This window comes from Hyaena hyaena, unplaced genomic scaffold (assembly GCF_003009895.1).
Source record: "Hyaena hyaena isolate Hyena2069 unplaced genomic scaffold, ASM300989v1 scaffold_178, whole genome shotgun sequence".
Lineage (NCBI taxonomy): Eukaryota > Metazoa > Chordata > Mammalia > Carnivora > Hyaenidae > Hyaena > Hyaena hyaena.
This window is the reverse complement of record NW_024080807.1, coordinates 2,038,719-2,060,581: the sequence shown is the minus strand read 5'-3', so window position 1 is coordinate 2,060,581 and position 21,863 is coordinate 2,038,719. Positions and strand designations below refer to the sequence as shown.

At 44.0% G+C, this 21,863-nt stretch overlaps 1 protein-coding gene across 1 annotated transcript in view; it reads left to right on the top strand.

Annotated features, from left to right (window-relative positions):
* Nucleotides 1–1,147: 1,147 nt before the first annotated feature.
* The window catches only part of TMEM200A (transmembrane protein 200A), a 72,997-nt gene continuing 52,281 nt past the window's right edge, over nucleotides 1,148–21,863 (top strand). The window contains exon 1 of the mRNA XM_039240402.1: nucleotides 1,148–1,567. The gene's annotated coding sequence lies outside the window, so the exon portion shown is untranslated. The remainder of the gene's footprint in view (nucleotides 1,568–21,863) is intronic.

Here is a 21,863-nt window from a genome sequence, read left to right as displayed (position 1 = left end):
GGTGTGCCTCAATCCCAGTGCTGGAGCTGATGTGCTCAGCACATGCCAGTGTCATGGCTGGAATATCTAACAACCCAGAGTTTTACATGAACCTTTATTTACTGAATTGACCTGCATATAATAAAATCACCACTTTGTCTCTGCCAAATTGGAGGTAATTACCATATCGTTCTACTCTATGAATAGGGCAGTCTCCACTCACTGGACGTTTGGGATCAAGGAGGAGTAACCTGTACTCCTCATTGACTTTGATGTTTGGAGTTCAACGTCAGCACCGTTCATAAAAGCTTTCAGTGCTCTGGTTCGCCCTTATGGAGGCCTCCTGCCCATAACCCTCACCCCCTAGCCATCTCTTGGAGCCCTTTCGGAGGCTGACCTGCGACTGACCTGTTAGACACCCTAGGACGGTGTAGACAGAGGGGGCGTTCGCAGTGTCAGTTCGGAGCAGTTCGTCTCCACTCGCGCAGCGCCAGAGCAGCCCGCCAGGGGGACCCCGACCCGCCCAGGCGGCGACTGATAAGAGTCTGAGCTGAGGGGCGTGGGGCCGAGGCGCCTGCTCCAGGAAAACCGGGAACCCGCAGGGGCTCCCTACTGCTCCAGAGGACGCGCGGGGCGCCGACGTCGGCTCTGAGACCTGGGGTACCACCACAGCGAGAGGCGAGCCCCACGGGTGGGTGTGTCCGTTTCCACTCTCTGGCCTTCCAGCCCAGAGAAGAGCTCCTGAAAGCGGGTATTTTGTTCCCACAGATAGGTTTTGTCTGCGGTAACCCCGGCTCCAGAAGTGCAACTTTGCGGCCGGGTCACTCGTTGAGGGACTGGGGACCTGGGAGGGGAAAGAGCGGATCTCGTCTGCATCATCGAGGAGGAGGCGGGCTGCGAACGCCGGGGCAGCAGGGCCGGGGGAGTTCCCACGGGTGGTGCGCGGCGGCGAGATTGGCTCGGACCCGGGTTCGGATCGTGCGCTGACGCTCCTGGAAGCCGTCCCCGCCCACCCGCCCCCCTCCCGCCCTCTGCCCCCAGCCCCCAGCCCGCCTCTTCCGCGCTCAGAGCGTGAGGTTTGGTTGGGATCTTTCTGGAGCCGAGCGGAAAACTTTTCCCCTTCCAGCCTCCGGGTCCCTTTTGTCTTTCTCGGAGGCGGCGACGGCGCCCGAGCTGCGAGTCGCGCGCCGCGCCCGCTGACCTCCGAGGGCTGGAGCGCTCAGGCTCCTGCGCTCGATGGCGGCGGCCGGCGGCCCTGCGACCCGCGGCGGGCACAGGCGGCGGCTCGCCCTCCGCCCCGAGGCCGCCGCCTCCCCCCCGTCTCGGGGGTAGGGGCGCCCCCCACCCTTCTCCGCCCGCCCCCTCGCCTGACTCATCAGCCGGCGGTGGCCGCGCCGCGTCCGCAGCCCGAGCCCCGCCGGGATGGGGAGGGAGCCCGCGGCCGCCCGCGGCTGCGGAGATTCCCGCTGACGCCCCCGAGCCCGCCGCCGCCTGCGCTCGTCTCCAGGGGCGCCCGACGTCCCCGCTGATCCTGCCCGTGCGAGTCCGGAGAGGCGACTGGACCCCAGAGGCCCCGCACTCTGGGCAGGTGAGGGGGAAGGGAAGGGTGCTGCGGGGGGAGGGGGGGAGGGGGGCGGACAGCCACAGCAGCCTCAGCCGGGCGCTTCGTCAACCCCACGCCCCCTGCTTCAGCCACCGGAGTTGGGGTAAACACCGTCTCCCGAAGTTTGGGAAAGGAACCAAGTCCGCCCTCAGTTTCGGACTCCCCAGCGCAGAGGGCGCGAGAGAAGCTTGGCGGGGCAGCAGCCTCCGGTAGCCCAGAGCGGTGGAGCGCCCGCTGGGTTTCTCCGAGCTACACCCTCCTTTGTCTCCGTTCCAGAGAGTCAGCATTCTCTGTAAAGACGTCCACAGCGTCAATTTATAGTAGTCCTTGGCAGGAGCAAAGTGTAGTCAAGGTTTCCTGAGGCAGTATCTGGTAGTATCTACATGGGCGAAATGGAGTGGCGAAGCAATTATTTGCCAAATTCAGTATTACTTTTCTCCCTATATAGTCATTTGGTCTGTCTTCGGGAAAAAGAGCTTAGGGTTTGCAAGATTTGCTTCATTCATCATTCTTTGGCTATAATTAATTGCCCAAGCCAGCCTTTCACATTGTGTAGGTGCAAGCTGTCAGTGTCTAGGTACTGTCCTTAGATTTTGACTGAGAAGTGTATGTGTGTGATATTTGTGATAAAAATGATTCACTATTCAGTAGTACCAGGCACTGGTAATGCCAGAAAGTCACATGCTTCACATATATGTAATTTACTAATTGGGGTCGATCCCAGTACACCTTAGTCTCGTGTATTTCAGAACTAAATGTTGCACTAAAGTGTCTCTTAACCTTGTTCTTTCTTCTGAAGACCTTCGGAAGTACATGAGGACAACTGTATACATAGAACACATTTAAGGAATCGACAACTATTCTCATTTGTCAGTAAGAATATTGAACTCTTCTGGATTTGCAGTGAAACCAAGTTCTGAGATCCACTCTCTGAGAAGCATTATACATAAATGTTACCGGCCCCTGTAAAAGCTATTCACTATGATGGTGTGTCATGACTTGCATTATAGAAATACTTATTATCAAATGACCTTCAGTTTTTTATTTGGCTACTGATGCTTAGACTATATTACCATTTTGTGAAAAGAAGACTCAGTTTTGAAACTTTTTAAGCCTTTGTTTTTCTGCTACTGTTTGTCTGTAGAGAAGCATCTGCTTGCAGTCTCATGCTTTTCAGACTGCTTAAGTGAAGAATAGGAGACTTTCTAAACAAAATAATATTTTCATTAAGTGGAAACTATAGTGACGTGTCTTAGCAATTTTCTTATGAGATTTTTTTTTTTTAACTCTTAAAAATATATACTGAGGTGTTAGGAATGATTTTCTCTACCCAAGTCCTACTAGAGAGCTCATAATTATGGGATGATTTAGCTGTAATTTGTAACCCTGGTTATAATTAGCTTTGTATCCTAGGCTGGGAAAGCCTTCAGTGAAAGAGCGTGTTGTTGCGTGGGAAGTCTCTGTGTGTGATTTCCAGGCAGTTGGCACAGAGAGGCTTTACCTGTTGCTTCTGAATCTGGTCCAGGTAAAGGTATGAGCTATCCCAAAGGAACCCATAATCAGAAGAGATTCTTCAGGAAAGATCATTGTATGGAAGGATGGAAGCACTTGTTATTTTAACTTGGAGGAATTTTTAGTGAAGTTTCTGAAAACTCCAAAGGCTAGATTGGTATAGTCAGATTTGGGTGGGTTCAGCATTCTGACAAGAGCTTATTGGCAGGAGAACTATTGATACATAGGGGAAGTTGAACTGATTGCTTAAATTCATTCATTCCCTTGTAGATTCTCCACATAAAGGGAAAAAAATACACATTTAGCTTAGGAAAATAGATAAGAACAAAGATTAAAGAAGATGTCATCTTTTACATTTCTTAAGCAAAATTATGTAGAAGATTAATTAATGACTCGTTGTAATAGTGCACTTTACTTACTAAACAGAATGTAGAGTCTAAAAGGGAAGACAGTTTTAAAATAAATTCCATCGATTGTTACTCTCCCTAAATAGGAGACCACATGGAGAGTCTTCCTCAAGCAAAACACATTTGGAAAATGACTTGTGTAGAGACAAAGAAACAAATCTGCAGCGAGATGGACTCTTCATTTTATTAAGGAATCTACGATTTGCAGTTTTGTCTGTACTTAAGTAAGACAGGTTTCATCCACTAAGGTCTGTTATGTGCGCAGACACTCAGAGAACATGAATGGACAGCTGTTGTGCCCTGTTAGTTGATGGACTCCTCTGGGAGCCAAAGACGGGTGAGGAGAGGGCTAGAGAGTGTGCCACAGACCACTGAGCACATGGGATGGTCCTTGAGCATCAGGGGTCTGGTGTACACCGGTGGGTTGCAAAGGACCCTGGACGGGGAGTTGGGAAACCCAAGTTGTTGTCCTGGCCGAGCTGCTGATATGTTCTGGCCGTGAATTTGTCCTTTGGCCTTTCTGGGCTTCTGTGTGTGTCCTCATCCCCTCATCCCCTCATTGGCAGATCGAGGGCTTTGGACCGTGATCTTCTGTCCTCTTTTTAAAATGCTATGTGATGAGTTCCAGTGGAATTGAGAGGGGGAAATCAGAATGTAATGTGTGAAGAATTCAGAATGTAATGCAGTTAGTAGAGAAAGAAATCAGAATGTAATGCAGTTAGTAGAGTTTGGGTCTGGAGAAGACAGGGTGGAGACCATGCCGGACTCAAGGAAAGGGTAATAATGACGCTAATACGAGATAAGGGTGCATCTAGCATCTGGCACATCATTGATTATATGAGCTTGTAGTATGTAATAAAATAATAAATGCCAACTTTTGCTTAGTACTGGATGGCTTTTTATGAGTTGTCACAAATAATGGCAATTGATTTTTCACAACATCCCCAAGAGATAATTAGAACGGAAAGGTACCGAGACCAGGACTAATACTGCAAAGCATGTTTGCACCAGTGCACCTCGTTGCCTTTCTGCAGAATTGTAGAGATGGGAGAAGCTAGAAAGGGCTTTGGAAACCCTGTGTTAATGGGCCAGAGTGCTAAGGTTGGTGTCAGATTGTGGTGAAGGTTCAAACTTCTGAGTAAAAAGTTAGGTTACATCCTGAAAGATAAATGTGCAATTACGAGATCGAGACCTCCTGAAAAGTCTTGAATCTTACTGTTGATGTTTAGTCTGATTATTTGTGTGCCTCCTCCCCACCTCACCTTCCCCAGCAGGAATTCTGAGGATTTGACTATTACAGAGTCACTGATAAAACTCTTCCAAGAGCTTTGGGTGCAGGTGGGAAAAGGAAATTCTTATATAAAGATGGGGATTTGGGGAGCATCCAAATGTGTGAAGAGGGGCATCTATACATTCCCTCCTAATGCACCCTCATCTCTCCCCTAAGCATCATATGTACCACCAAGGATGAGAAAGATTTCCCCTATCCCTGTCCCATCCTGTGTTCCTGGTGAAAGGAGTTGGTCAGGAGTGACCTGTTTTTAACTAGGTTAAGCAAAAAAGGATTTATTGGCTCATGTGACTGGAAAGTCCAACGATGGACCTTGCTTCAGTCATGGTGAGAACTCAAAGCCTTACACAGCTTTGTTGGGGTCCTTTCTCTCCCCGTTTCTCAGCTCAGCTTGTCTCTGGGTCAGCTTCATTTGGAGGCCCCTTTCTATGTACTAGAAGGTTGACTGCGGGTAGTTCCCAGCCTGCATTCTTGGGCTTTTGAGACTTAGAAAAGAGAGGTCTTATCTCTTTGAGGTCCCATTCATAGAAATTTCCTGGAAGAGCTCTGATTGGTCCTGCTTTGGTGGTCACTGAGTCAGTCCACACCCATCAGAGAGTGTAGTATGTTAGTCTTGAACTAAATCATGTGCCCCATGCTGTGTACGTGGTGCCAGAGGTGGGGTGGGGAGGTAGAGGCTGGTAAAGGCACCACGATGGACAGTTCCACCAAGATCACATAGAGGCACGGCTCTCTGAAGCTGATGGTGCTGCTAATCAAAAACAACATGTCTATTATTGAGGGGAATTGCCCTCTCCTTTTTTGGCACAGACTCCCTAAACAACGATGTGGAGTTCACACATGGAGGCAACTCAGGTGCCCAAGACCATGCAAATTCCAGAAGTGGGACCCTCCTCCCAGCCAAGGCAAAGCCCAGTGACGAAGTAATGCTATCCATGTCTAGACTTTGATGAAAGGAGTGTGGTTGCCAGTTGAGGAACCCACCATTTATCCATTTCCATATACTTTTAGTAAATATCCCTGTGCTTTATTTCCAGCCTGGTGATTTCATTATTAGAAGCCCTAGTCATCTAGAGATCATGGGATTGGAGCTCCCCTACTTTGGCCACTATAGATCTAGAGAAAGGGTGAACAGGAAGATGAAGTGATGAACACAGAACTATTGTTCATGGAAATTCACTGAGTTTGTGGGGGACGAGCCAAGGAGAGGCAGCAGGCAAAGATTGGAGTTATCGCTTAGAAGATATAAGATTATATGTATTGAATTAGAATATTGGCATGTTATTAGTGGCCTTATGAGAGTCTGGTAAGGGTGTATATCAGGATAAAGGAGCATCTGTGTGGACAGAGCATCTGTGGGATGAAACAGATCTGGAGGGACCAGACCAGGAAGACCAGCTGGGCCAGCAGGTGAAAAGGCTTGTGTTGTGGGTAGGTTCATGGCAACTGGACTGTGTAGAAAAGAGGTCAGTGGTCATTCCGATGGGCAAAGCCTTTATATGTGTAGCACTGACATTTATTGAGGACCTACCTATATGCTAGGTCCTTTGTTAATATATGTTTTAAAATCATTATATGATTTCAATCTCATAAAAGTCCTTCAAGGTACAAAAACTGAAAGTTAGGGACATAATGACTTACTCAAGATTATGTGGTCATTACGTGGTAGCACTGGGGATTCAAACCCTGGCAGGCCACAGCAAATACCCATGCTTTAGTAATCTGTGTGATACTACCTCTCAAGCCCATGGACGGCATCCTGTAGAAGAGGTTAAATTGAAGGTCGAGCCTTCTAACAGGCAACCAAAGTGACAGAACCCCCAGAGGGGATGGAGTAGAGGTTATGCAGGCTAAGGTAGCAGATAATCTTAGCAGCAAAAGGGACAGGAATCCCAAAGCAAGACTAGGACACACATAGGTGTTTGGTTTGGGGGTTGGGGTACAGCGGGGGACGTGGATGGAAGCGGTATCAGGAAGTTGAGCAGGTGGGCAAATCAACACAACACCTGGGGCTTGATTGTTGATCTGAGAACAGGAACTCTGTCATCTGTTCTGCTTTAAATACCCTTCCTGCTGTAAGGCAGTAAGAACATATAGCGGGTAGCTCCTCAGAGGGAAGCAGGATTCTATTAGTTGTCAGGCACCATTAGGAAAGAAAAGAGCTAACATTTATAGAGTATTTGACATGTCTCTTAGATACATAATCTCACCAAATCTTCATTATAGTCCTGGGAGGGTAAATATTATGGCTTTTTTTTTTTTCTTTTGAACCGGGAGCTCGAGGCTTAGAAAGGTTAAATGATCTGCCGGAGCTCCTGGAGTCAGACTGGAGATGAAGTTGCTGTCATGGAAACCCAGTTCTGTCTGAATCTAGACCTGATTCCGGATCTTCAGGGAGTCATCCCAGCCCCGGCAGGCAAGGTCAGTGTCAAGTCTGGGCGATAGAAAGGGGGAAGTCAGCAGGGCATGTGGTTGCGAAGGGAGATCAGGAGTGAACTTTGAGTCATCAGATTGTGAGAGGGGCGCAGGTCATCTGAAGGGAGTTCTTCAGCAGGGTCATACCCGGCTTTGGCAGAGAACTTAATAACCCAGTAGGTTTTTTCCCCTCGGTGCAGGATCTCTATCATTATGCAGGACAGATACGTCAGCAAGTCAGATGTTTGGGAGGCTTAATTTTAGTCACCGATATCTGTTGAAGGGAAGGGACCTTTGCCAGCTGCCATGGCCTGAATTTACCTTTATATGTACAGGTACTTTGCCCTGAAATATGATAAACACACACACACACACACACACACACACACACACACAGAAAGAGAGAGGCAGGGAGGGAGAGCACTAGTACATACTGAATATAGGAAGTATGTAGAACACACACCAACTATAAAGGTCTCTACTTGAAGATACTCTAAATGAAACTGCTTACTAATAGCTTATGAGTGACATCATGATATTCCCCAACAAATCCAAGATCAAACTTATATCTGCTTAGACACGTGACTCTAGATCCTGTTAAGCACAGTGGACTGTGTGTGTGTGTGTGTGTGTATCTATACGATAACTGAAAAAGGAATGTGAAGGTATATAAAAATATATGTTTTAGGCACATTTGTGAGAACTCAGAGCCTATCGGGAGAGGTAAAACAACTATGCATAAAACTTTTAAAGCAACACAATAGAATAATATGATTTTAGAATGAGAAGGATTTTTCAGAGAGCAATCAAGACCACAGTGTTAGCTAGTATTTTGAAATACAAACTTAATAGTAGCTGTGAAATATATATGTTATGGAGACTAAAAGGAATGGAACCTTCAAAAACCTAGAAGGCCAATCTAGGGAGGTTTCCAGGAGGAAGTGAGTTCTGATGACTCTGATGAGAGTAGAGTATCGCAGGTAGGATTAAGAATTTATCAGTGCCCTCCAGCCAGAGACCACCAGCAATTACCTGTGGTTGAACAGGTTGGATTTGCAACTTGTTTCAGCAAGGGAGCAGGTATACCATAGGGAGATATGAGGCGACTCAGTAGGAGGGTGTTAGAAATTAGTTATTATAAGATTTTAAGATTTGAACTTGTGTTATATGATTTGGGAGAACGTTTAAATGAGGCTTTGCTCTGGGTTGAAGCAGGGATAATCCTATGATTTTGTATCTTAATAGATTTTATCTAGAAGGAGACAAGACTAGAGAGGCTAACACTATTATTGGGAAGGAAGCAGCAGTTCCTCATTAGCCAGATTAGAGGGATATTGGTCATTTTGGACAATATCCATGTTTTTGTTTGTGTTCAGATTACTGAATTACTGAGTGATCTTGTTATGGTCCTGCACTGTCATGGTCACAGATTGGCCTGTCTGGTGTTGATGTTCTGTGAATTGTTTCCGTCCAACTGGAGAACATCAGAGCCTGGTTGTGAGCACAGGCCAGCTCCTGGATGTCAAGAGTGGCTCCGCCCTTTCATAAACTGGAAGATTTAATTTCATAAATTTATCCCAATGTGTTTCTGATTCCATACACCAACCCAGATTTCCAGTACAAGAGGGTCCTGGTAGGAAATGTTTCTCTTGGGGGTTATTGAGTTGATTTCCTTCCTATATTGTAATGGTTTCTTTAACAACAATGATTAGATGCCACTGTTTGCCAGGTACTCAGCTAGATTCTGTGGATGTCAGGATGACAAGGATCTCAAGACTTTCATAATCTAATGGGGGAGCTGGATGTAAACCTGTGATTATAGTACATTGAAATAAAGCTGGCAGGGATATTAGAATAGATAGAGGCTCCTGCGATGAAGGAAGGGAATGCTGAGAAGCAGACTGTTTTGCAAGTAGTAAGCTAATTACAGAGGTGCCGATAGTTGGCGGCTGATAAGGAATATTTTCCTTTTTGAGAATCAGCATCTTTGGGCTGAAGTGCAAGGTGAACCTGGGGAATCTCAGTGTTCTCTCTCTGCTGACTTAGGCATAAAAGGACCACAAATTTGGCCTCACTTGGCAATCCACCTATCAGATCAGCTGTGTGAACACCCTGTGCCACTGCTTATAATATGGTAGAGTTACTTAGCATTTCTTAAGAGATGTTATTACTTCTTTTTTTCTTAATTACAAATTAAAAAAATTTTTTTAACGTTTATTTATTTTTGAGAGACAGAGAGAGACAGAGCATGAGTGGGGGAGGGGCAGAGAAAGAGGGAGACACAGAATCTGAAGCAGGCTCCAGGCTCTGAGCTGTCAGCACATATCCTGATGCGGGGCTCAAATTCACGGACCACGAGATCATGACACAACCGACTGAGCCACCTGGGTGTCCCCAAAAAATGTTTTTTTAACATTTAGTCGTTTTTAGAGACAGAGAGAGACACAGTGTGAGTGGGGGAGGGGCAGAGAGAAGGAGGCACAGAATCCAAAGCAGGCTCCAGGCTCTGAGCTGTCAGCACAGAGCCTGAGCCACTCAGGCACCCCGAGATGTTATTACTATTAATCATAAAAGTAATGAATGCTCCCAACAAAAACTTTGGAAAATACATTAAGTATAAAAATATCAGAGAGAAAATTTGCTTATAATCCCACGACCCCCAAAGCACCCATCATATTTTGGCATTTTCGTCCTCGTTTTTAATGAATTGTTTCCATAGTTAATATCATGTTACAACCTGCTTTGTTTGCTTAACCTTATGTCCTAGATATTTTCTGACTTCTAGGCAAGCTTTATTAATGTCTGTATAGTATTTGATTGTGTGGATACACCACAATTTATTAACTGCTCTTAAAATTGGACCTTTAGGTGATTTCCAAGTATCTGGCATTATAAGTGGCATTTGGATGAAATCTATGTTCAAATTTCAGATGACTTCTTTAAGCGAGATTCGTGGAAAAGACTAATTCCTGGGTCAAAAGGTACGAATGTCTTAAGACTCCTGATACTAAATGCAAAACTGATTTTCGGAATAGGTGAACTTAGGATGGACAGTGGAGACATACCACCTCGTCATGCCTGTACTAGGGGTCTATTTATTTATTTTTAGAGAAGAAAAGCTACCCGTTTCGAAATGAATAACTTTTTTTTTTTAATGAATAACTTTTTTTTTTAACTGCAGACATTGTTTCTTTGTTGTCCAAAACGCTCTTGGATAATGTAAACTGTCAAACTATTACGATTAACCATTCAAGTTTTAAAAATTTATTTACACGTGTTCCTGAGTATGCAGCTTAAGGCACATGACAGAGGAGATTAGCTGGTGAATAATTTTTTTTAATCATTAATATGCACATCCTGTGAGGGTGCTCTTCAGACCACACTCTTGAGAACCTGAAGTGTTAGAGCCCCATGTTGCAGAGAGTGAGCTCAGTTGTCCTCTGCCTTTGTAGCTCAGTGGCTGGGACCTCCTAGTAGCGGGGTGTGGTAACAGTTATGTTCACTGTCCCTACACTGTTCAGAAGGACTGTAAGCCAATCGAGGGCAAGCTTGTGCCTATTTTATTTATGGCTGTGTTCCCAGAAGGTGACACTGGACCTGGCTGAGCCAGTACACGGTATGTGAAGTCCCAGCTAGAATATGAAAACGCTCGAGATGTCTCCCCGGGAGAACATCTGCTCTGTTAAACATGGATTTCTCTCAAATAAGCCAAAGATCCTAAATTCAGAATCTTCTGATTTGTTCCCTTTTCCAAAAACAAACAAACAACCCGTCCCCCAAACAAAACAAAACAAAACAAAACAAAACTCCAGCCCCATCATCATATGTAGTTTTTATAGTCATGAACATTGACTCATTCCATAAGAAGGAGGAACTTGCATCTTCCTTAGACCTCGGTAGTCTTTTTTATTCAAAAACATTACCTGGGACTTCAAGGGAACTGTCGAGCTTACTGGAGTAATCAGTTTGAGGTGGGTTTTGAGTACCATTTTCAGCCTTTCCACAACTGCTACTTTTCTATGAAAATAATACACAACTAAAATAAAAACAATTTTGGTTTTCTTCTAAAAGTTGAAGAAGAACATCACAGTATTAAAACTCCATTTTCTCTCCTGGATCTCAGTCAGTAATTTTGAACATAATTATTTTCATTCATTTATGCACCAAATCATGATCTAATGAACTTCATTCAGGAGTTGCTGCTAAGTTATACTTACGACCCATTTTGTCAAACGTGAGGCACACCATCTACAGTGATAATGTAAAAAACCACATGGGGGAATCATGACCCGTACTTTTATTGTTTGCTTCCTGATAAGACATGGATAGGGGAGTCAACTCAAGCTCCATAATAATTAATTAATAATTTATAATTAATTGCATAAATATGTGCTGGCAGTTGGGAATAGGGTAGGGATCAAAACCAAGGTTGTGGTGAGGGTACATTCTAGATGGGGGAGACAAACAAAGCAGGTTCAGATGTGGAAAGTAAAGGAGTCTGACGTAACAGAGCACCTGGGTTTTGTAAATCAGATGATCAGGGAAGGCACCTCTGTGTTTGAGGCTTTTGGGCTGACCCCTGCAAGATAATAAGAGCCAGCCTTGCATTTTGGGGGGAGGGAAGGCTTTATTCTCAGTGTACGTGGACGCTATTAGAAGGTTTTTCCTTTGGAGCATGATCTTTAGGGTCATTTATTAAAAGTAAAGGGTTGGGAGCAAAGGCAACATTCATATTAGGAACTCAAGATGGACCATACATCATTGCATGGCTGAAGACATTCTGTATATACTGTATCCCCCTTCAAAGAGTGTTTAATATAAATAAAATATTAAATAGTAATACAAATATAGCTCTCTCAGTAGAATATAAACAACTTAGTCCACTGCACATTTTTTTAATGTGAAGCTTGTATTTTTTAACTGTGCGTGGCATAGTGACATATATGTTGTACGCATTCAAGTAATGTTTGCCAAATTAATTATATTTGCTCTTCTGTGATGTCAGGGAAAAAAAATCACTTTGAGATGTAAAATCACATTTAAGACCCAGACCTTTTTGGAAAAGACTAAATCATTCCTTTGGAAATATTTAAAGTGCGTGGGGCGCCTGGGTGGCTCCGTCAGTTATGCGTTCGAAGGAAGCTGCTTGGGATCCTCTGTCTCCTCTCTCTGTTTCTCCCCTCTGCTCACGCTCTCTCTCTCAAAATAAATAAATAAACTTAAAAAAAAAAGAAAATATTTAAAGTGTTAATTTTTATTCTGAGTATTGATAGTATTTAAAAATTATATTCAAACTGTTAAAAATGAAATATTGAAAATAAAAATGTAATACACAGGTACAATTATCTTCTTTACATACTCCCCCCTCCCCCCGTGCCTGTGCTGTATAGGTGGAAATTTCTGGAAAGTCCACATGGTGGTCTTATCACACCTTCCTTGACATATGTGGAAACTCCATATTTATTTTGTGAGTCTCCCAATTCTCGAACTAATCTCTATCCAGAACTAACTCTGTCCAATGCCTGCATAGTTGAAAAGAAGACAATAATAGTATGTAATTAGTGATGCTTGTTAGCGAGTGTTTAGTTCAGTGTCTTTGGGGAGACCTAATTCAAAATACACTTGTGGAGTCATCTGACGTTTTGGAGAGCATGCTAAGTGCCCGCCGCGTGGAGTTCGTGGGATTCTCGGGAGGGGCTCACAGTCTAGAGGGCGCCAGTAAGACCAAGTATGAGAGCCAGCGTAACAGCTTTGAAAGATAATACACGGGTCTCCCTGAGTCCAGGCTCGGGAGGAAGGGGGTGATAGGGAGGGAGGCTGTGCACTACTTCACAGATGCCTTAAATTCAGAATTTGGTTAAGTGATTTTAAAAAGACAAATTACAAAAAGATGACAAAGATGAGGAAGATTGCACATGGCATCCATCTCCAGGTAACAAGGCCACCTGCATGCTGGTTCTCATTTCTGCTGGTACTGCCCTGGGGAGGGTCTGTTCTCCCGCCCCAGCTGTCAGAAGTTCATTGCCCATTTGGCAGGAGACTGGGACAGCCTCACCTGGCACCCTATGAACAGAGCCCTTTCTTCTTCATTTGGGGGGGGTGTGGATGGATGGGTGACAATTTGGGGAGAGGTGCCTCTTGGCTGTCCTGCCTTGGGGTCCAGCATCCTAAGCTCTTCCTCACCCTCTCTGCCCTTCATAGACTCCTGTAGCTGTAGATGGGTGCTGCTGTCCTTTTGATGTCTCGTTAAGCACCGCTTATTCATTCCTTTATTCATTCATTCAGTACCTATTTTCTGAGTGCCTACAATGTACTGTTTTAGGCCTTGGATATCTAACAGGAAACAAAGCTCCTCTCCTTAGGACTCCTAACGTTCCAGTTGGAGGAAACAGACATAACCTATAATTTATTGTGACAGATAAGAAATATAAAGCAGGGCCCACAGACAGAGAGCAGTTGGGATGGGGACCCCTGTAACATCGCACGGAGAAGTCCTCTGACATCTGAAGCAGACACCTGAATGAAGGGAGGGAGGTAATCATTTGAGTGTCTGGGGGAGGAGAGCGCCGGCAGGGGAGCAGGAAGCACAAGGCGAGGCAGAGACAGCCTCCCAAGTGGGAGGTGGCTCGGAGGGTTTGAACAGCAAGGAGGCCAGCATGGGGAGAACAAAGCAGGGGCTCCCCGAGGGCTGGGGGACCACGAAGGAACTTGGGATTTTCATCTGAGTCACTTGCGAAGCATCTGCCAGTCCTCACCTGCAGTGGGGGCTCTGCTGGACCCAGCCCTCACCATCATTACTAGCCCCAGAAGGAAATATGCAGTGAGTGAAGGCCTAGGCATCTGCATTCACCATCTACAGGCCCTGCCTGATGGGTCTGAACTGTAATTCAAGGTTCTCAGAAATCATGGGATCAAAAGAATATAACGTTGATAAAGACCTTGAAGCAAGAATGACCAGAGGATTCTAAAGCCCATAGGACAGGTTTTATTTCGGGTGTGTGCAACATTTTATTGTGGCTTGAAAACACTGTGTATTCACAGATGGAGAGTATGAGAGCTGTGAGGAGTCTTTTTCATACAAGAGTAAGAAATCTGAGGTCCGAAAAGCAGTTCATTTTTTAAGGAAGTCTGCCTACTAAGTATAGGTACAGAGAGAAGATTAAAATCCAGGTCTTTCTCCTAATCTTGACCCCTGGGTAGGACACACATGTTAAGGAACAGAAAATCTGTGAAATTTGGACCGAAATTAGCCACCCAAATATTTACTGGGGCTGTCAGGGTCAGAGACTTGGGGCATACCCAGAAAACCTTAAATATCAGCATTATTTGGTCAACAGATACTCGTGGAGCACCTGCTATGTTCTAGGCACTGACTATGTGTCGTGCTGGAGAAAATCTGGGAAAGGGGTGGGCAAGGAGCTTATCATCATCTGGTAGTGGGGCACAAAAAATTACATCATAAATAATGATGTGGTGACATGTGTGATTGGTGCCATGAAAACAGGTTGCTAGGAGGAGAGGGTCATGAGTCTTTGGGTTAGTGAATGTTCCAGAAAATGTCTTCTAAGATGGGACTAGAGACAAGAGGAACTTGTCTGGAGAAGCTATGCCAGAGAGAAAACCCATGCACCAAGGCTGAGGAAAGAAAGAGTGTGGTGTTTTGGAAGAACAGAAAGAAAGCCCTGTTACTGGACCACAGCAGGGGGAGGGAAGGTGGAAAGAAGGGTTATAGCTGGGCAAAGGCCATAATGAAGTGCTGTGTGGAAAATGATAAGGGCTGGGTACTTGGCTTCCAAAGGGCAGGCTTTGAAAGAAAGAGAAAATGCATGAACTGCTTTACCTTTAGATACCACTTGGGCAGTTTTGTGGTGAAGGTGTTGGAGGCAGCACGAATGCATGGAGGAAGAGACTATAGAGCCTTAGACCAGGTGACAGAAGTGATGTTGGAGATTTGTGGAAAGAGGAGGACAGGTTTTGAAGGCAGCATCAGCCAACAATGGTAACTGATAGCACGTGGGAAACTGTGGTCCAGGATATGCCAAGATTTTAGCATGACCGAGTAGATGGATGGTGGTATCATTTGCATAGATGGGGAAGACTTTTCCTAAGGTCAGTTCATGAGTTCAGTTTTGGACTCATTACAGTTGAGACACCCCTGAGAAAGAGCAGGTGGACATGTAGACTGATGGGTCTGGAGCTCAGATGTGAAATTTAGAATGGAAACAATAAATTTGAGAGTTATGAGCATGTCAGTGGTAATAAGTTGTGGAGTGAATAGAGTCTGAGCAAAGAAGGTGACTTAGGACCATGCTTTGGGGATTTCCACGTTTAGGGGAGGTTAGAGAACATAACAGGAAGTAGAGGCCCTGGAGGTAGATGTAGAGCCAGGGGTGTGATATCAGTGATGAAAAGTACATGATATTAGCAGTAAAGCTTTGTTTGCAAATGTCCCTTACTGAACACTTTCTGAAGATCTGGGTTCAGTTTCTTTCTCTAGTTTACTCTCTCAGATATAGCATAACCTTCAGACTTTTGGATGAAATGGGATAAAAAATGACTGAGAATCTTCCTTTTGAATTTCATGTCATAGTTGTTGGTCTTGAATTAGAACAGAATAGATGCACGGCTATTTCCTCACAATATAATAAGGATAGAGTAGAGCTTCTGAAGGTCAGTTTCATTATCATGCTGATTACCAATCTATTCTCTTATCAACTCCACTGCTGCCTTCTATTTGAGTAGGTCTTTATTCTTTTTAAAGCATTTGAATATACTTCTAATTCAAAAGTATATATTTTAAAGCATGTCATATATTAATTTTGTGATAGATGTTTTTTAAACCACAAATAGAAGCTTAGGCTGTTCCATGTTCCAGGACACTATTAAAAAAAAGTATATAATTTAAGAGAAATGCTTGAACATCCAGCTGAAGACTCAGAGGATTATGCTGGCTCTTATTACTAATGCATTTTTTAGCTCATTAAAATAGAAGAGAAAAGACACCTGTTGTTAGAGGTTTCTTTTAGCCTCTCCATTTGGGAACTTAGTTTAGCCCATTCAGTATGTGATGGTGGACCCTGAGGGAACATCACATCTTCGTTCTTATTTTCCTAAAGGGAAAACCAGTGGAGAGTCACCAGCAGTACCTGACACTAATGTGCAAAAATCGACAATCACCTTTGTCAAATTAGAGGTGATTAACTACTTGTACTTTACTTTTTCTCAAGTCTTCTAATGCAGTCTTTTCATTTTTTAAGCATTTTTTGTTATATTAAAATATTTAAGATTCAGGAACAGCCTTATGTACAAGATGAAGTTATCAGAGCACTTACTAATGCTTCGCATGCCTATAGTACTTTCTTAAGTTATGATTGAAAAGTATGAAACGAAAACCGTCTGGACTTTGAGTCCTTTGGAAGTTAGCACCCTGCTGCTCAGCATCTCTGGTGACAGCGAGAGCCTTTAGTAGCTCCTTTGGTAACTTTCTCTTCTTATTTGAATGCTTAGAAGGGCAACTTTGGCACTGGTTTTATCCATTCTGGCCTATGTGTCCCTCAGTTATATAAAACCTTTATCAGTGGTGCAGTGCCCGATACCCTTAGCTGTATTTGATGATCCCTTCATTTTCTTTCTTACCCCTGACCAATCAAAAAAAAAAAAAAAAAGGAAAAAAATCTGCCTTTTAGTGAACCATCTCAGGACTCAGTAGCTAACCCTTGAGGAGAGGAGCTGAGCTGTCTTCCATTTTCAGGGAGGACTTTTTTAAGTATTGGTGGACATGGACCTGCCCTTGGATCGGTTATGGCTGGTTACTGAGGTTGCGTGAAGAATAGCTCTCTGCGCTGGGTTACTGTGCTGGCGACTCCATTAATTGTTATCCACGTGCAGTGCTCTCAGGATGTCAGCCGTCTTCCTGTGGCCACTGCTGCCCATTGAGTGGCAGTCACAAAGCTCCAAGACAAACATCATCGCACGATATTGTCCCTAGATAAAGGGAGGTAGCTTTTTCTTTCTGCCGAGGTGCGTTTTTGGCACGTGAAAAGCAGCTTGTGGAAAGAGTCAGAGTGTCGCTTTGAAATTTAAGTGTAGGGGCCAGGAAGGTTTATTTGGTTTTTATTCTTTGGGTTTTCTATGGTTTATCTAATAGGATTTGGGGAATTGCTAACTAAAGGTTATTGTTTGAAAGGCTGGCTAACTGACCTGCCTGGAGCTTCTCTGAGTGGGATTCCATCTCTGATCTGTGCTCTCTCTTAACATTCTTTTTGGAAACCACTCCCGTCTGGCTCCCTGACCGAAGTGGCTCTCCTTCAGAGATATTTTTAAAATATATAGCCACCTTTTGATTATCTGAGCTATTTATGATTTAAGTGAGATTTTGAGGGGGAAAGAGAATCCCATTGCCAGGGATAACTTGAAAATCACTGGAGAATTTCAGCTCTACTGCCTAAAAGCTCTGTGATCTTGGTCAAACTGTTTAACCTTGCCGAGTCCCAGGTTGCTTATCTGTAGCATGAGACCAATCTCCTTAGAAGGGTTATTCGGGTTGTAAAAGGTCAGGTAAGTAAAAGGTCCGGCAGAGTGTGTGACTCTAAGTGGACACTGCCCAGTGCGGTCTTTTCTCTCTTTGACTCCCACCAGGATGACCTTGCTTGGACACCTGCTCTGTGTGAAGCAGCTGTTAGCTCCTCCTGCGTGTGGTGTCCTTGCAGGGGCTGGGGGAGCCAGGAGGGAAGCACTCTTCATTCTTCTAATCCACCTCGAATGCACCTCTTCTGTAGACTCTTCTTGTGCGTCTCTCGGGAGAGTTGGATGTATCTTCCAGAACTTTCAGGGTGCCTTGCACATGCCAGCGGCTCAGGCCAATGCCCTGAGAATGGCTTGTCCCCCTTCTGTCTCTCCCAAATGCAGGGGCATAAGTAGTAAAAAATGGACCTAATGCCTCTTTCCGAACAGTAGAAAGACTCAAAGGGAGAAGGGAAATTTTTTTTTCTGTTAGTGGTGTTACCAAAAAACAAAGCCCACTTCAGTTCTATTGTTGGAAAGTTGTGCACTTGCCTTTGGGAGACCAGGGGATTGAAGAAAGGCTGCAGCCCCCTGAGAAGTTCCCCTGTCCCTGTGCCCAGACAATGTCCCCCTCCACGTGCTTGGAGCAGGGGCAAAGAGGATGATGCACCAAGCAGGAACATTTCTGCTGGTCCGTCTGCTGAGTTTGGGCTGTTGTATTTCTACTATTAAGTTCTTTATCTGTGCCCAGGCTCCTGAAGGCCCCTGACATCAGGCAGGAAGAAAACCCTGTCACCTGATGAATTGTGTGAGTCCCGTAAGGCCAGGTGTGATGTCCTTATTGTGTTTGTGACTCCTCTCAGAAGGTTGTCCAATGGTCAAATTAAGTTGAATTAGGACAGAAGTTGCGGCGTGGGTAGGACGGGTCATGAGGTGTCTGTAGTGTAGTTGCGCTTTGATTGGAGGGTCTTATCAAGCGGGAGGTATTAACTAATTCAGAGGAAGAGCCGCTGTATACTTGGACATTTTCTTCCCCATGATTGCTTCGAAGTCAGCAATGCCATCCTGAAGAGAGCGAGACCCTGAGGCAGCGAGTCTGGGCATGCTGGCATTCTAAACACAGCCAGATGGGAGTATTGCATGACAATAGATAATCCAGTCTTTTCTTGGCCTTATTCATTTTGATATTTTGAAACATCCATGAAGCCATCTTAATAAAATTGAAAGCTGAACACTTGAACGCCTGGCAGTGGCTAATAATCTGGTCCCTGTAGCCATCAGATCTTATCAGAACTCATCAGAACTAGACAGTGCTTTCTGGGTCTCTGAGGATACTGATCAATACATTCTGAGCTGTCTTGCTCGAAACCCACTAAGTGTCCTCAGTTTTAATTTTTAGTGTTTTAGTAAATTACATTTGGGTGGGATAGAGATAAAAATGAATATCAAAAAATGCTGAATAATGTCTTTGTTATGAGTACAAATGAATCTTTTTTTCCGTTTCTAAATTTTTCTGAATGGTTCTGGTAAATAGTAAAACTTTGCAAGAGCCAGTGCACCCAAAGTAGTTTATAGGAGTAACTTATTCAGATAATCCAAACAAAGAAGAAATCACTTCTTACGTATTTTCTGAACATTAGTTGCTTTTATGAGGGTTTTATATAAAATAACTTTACGCTTTATGAATGTATTTCTTTCCATTTATTAACAATGTTACTAAAGATTTTAACATACTTTTCAAAAAGCTGCATGATCCTGTTACCTATATTTTTAATTAATAGTTTTTAATTAATAAAAAAGGAAATATTAATTTTTGTGACATTTAGAGTTTCCCTTTACAATTTCCTTGATTTAGGAAAGAAAAGCATGCTTCTCAGATGTCACATTGAGCACTTTGGCATTTCCTATCAAGCTTAACACTTGAAGTGATGATCAAATCACACTGAAGTGAACTTGCCAGGGTGGGGGTGGGGGCAGATAACCTTACCCTGAAGTTTTCTGAAGGAATCTTTTTCTTTTCCTCTTGTTAGAAGCTTTAGTGTATCAGACAGTTCAGGATTATTTTTGCCTTTTCTCACATATCACAAATGTTTTATATTTGGAGTACATTTACTTATTGTCTTTTTGCAAACGGATTTCTCTCTATCACAGCATCTCAGCCACTGATAGAAACACGAGAAAACCAGTATGTCATTTTTAATACAGTCTTTTGAATGTAAATATAGAAGAAAGCAGTCAGGAAAAAAAAGCAATCTTTTTTTAATGAGTTTTAAAATTTTATTTATTTATTTTTGACAAAGGTATAGCACAAGCAGGAGAGAGAGAGGGAGACCCAGAATCAGAAGCAGGCTTCAGGCTCTGGGCTGTCAGCGCAGAGCCGGCCTTAGGCCTCGAACCCACAAGTTGTGAGAGCCAAAGTCAGCCGCATAACTGATTGAACCCCCCAGGTGCCCCCTAAAAAGCAATCTGTATCTAGAAAGGGATTTGTATTGTTAACATGGTGCTCCATGCATGTCCTTTGAGGGCATTGTAAGTTTAATAAGACTTTAATTTCTTGGCTCATGGAGCCGCCCCCAGGACAGAATAGGGCCAGGGCTCCCTGCTGGGGCGCTTTGTCCTGGAGGTGAGTAGAGAGGTACCCCCAGGACCCTGGGAAGGCCCAGCAGCTTTTTATGGCCATTTTTATAATCTGTTTATTCTTCCAGTAATCTAACAGGGTTTGTTTATATTCTAAACAGAGTTTATTGTTGGCGATTTGGCAGACCATTTCTTCTGTTAACCTTATTACGTGAAACAGTTGTGTTACTTTGTCACATCAAAGCTCCTCCAATAAATAATTTTAATGTAAAATAAAGATAGGTCGCTACCCTGTTAAACACTCACCATAAAAATACGTTTATAGACCATTTTGTAGAGGAGGCTGTTTAATAGGATTGCTTCCGATTCTTCCAGTTCTTTCAGCTCCACCAAAATCTTCCAAAGAAAATGCCCTTAATTAGAAGCTCATTGCCTAAAAAAAAAAAAAAGTTAATTTCTTTGCACTTCTTTAATTTTAAATTTCTATTATGTTCCACTTGGAGTAAAAGAAGGCTTATAACCTTGCAACCAGTGACCTTGCGTGACATTTTCCTTTTTGAAAGCCTTTTCTAGGAGTCTGAGCATCAACAACTCATGGCTCTGTAACCTTCCATTATTATAAATAACCTGCAAGAAGGATTTTCAGGCATATTTTTAGGGGCTACTTTTTGCCCTTTGGCCATGCTTTGAAATGCAAAATGCACGGCTGAGAAAATTATCCTTAAGTTGGGAAGAAACTCCCCCCTTTTTTCTAAAATCTTACTGATATTTTGGAGAAAAATTGTATATTTGTGAGCTCTTTAACTTGTATTACCCAGTTTTCCTGTGTTCTTTATTTCACTTATGTACATGTGTCTGCATTTACAGAACTGACATGCAGTTGTAGGGGAAAAAGATCTTGAAGTACTGAAAGAGTTTTTCAGTTTCCATTCTGTTGGCTCATCTCAGCCCCATCTGGGAAAGGGAAATGGTCTCTAACAAAGTAAAACAGGAGCCCCAATAGGGGCCAGTCCTGTGCACTCAAGCTCTGAGGAAGGCTGAGGTGGACGGGGGAGAGATGTCCATGGGGCCACACGTGAGCGGTGTGAAATCTCCAAGGCAAGGACTAGCCGCTCAGTTTACTTGCGGCAGAGCTAAGAGCTGCCCTGGACCGAGCTCCAGTTAGTCAGAGTGGCTAGAATTGCCCTAATGGTGTACCTTGTGCAGTTTCCTTTTAGAATTACTAAAGGAGACCGTGTTATTGTCAGCCATAAAGACCTGCCCAGGGGAATCGATTGGCTTTTCAGACCAGTAGAGAAAATGTGGGGAGGTCATTAGAGAAGACTTTTAAACTCTTCCCTTTGTGTGGCTCGCCCGCTGCTCCGCCAGTGGATGCATTACTGCCCAATCTCTGTTCCTTAAACCTGGGTCGTAAAAGCCACTCGAGGTGATTAGCACTGAAATATGTTTTTCAACAATAACAACAATGAAAAATGAAGGAAGAAAGGAAGAATGGAAGGAAGGAAAGAAGGAGGGAAGGAAGGAAGGAAGGAAGGAAGGAGGGAAGGAGGGAGGGAAGGAGGGAAGGAGGGAAGGA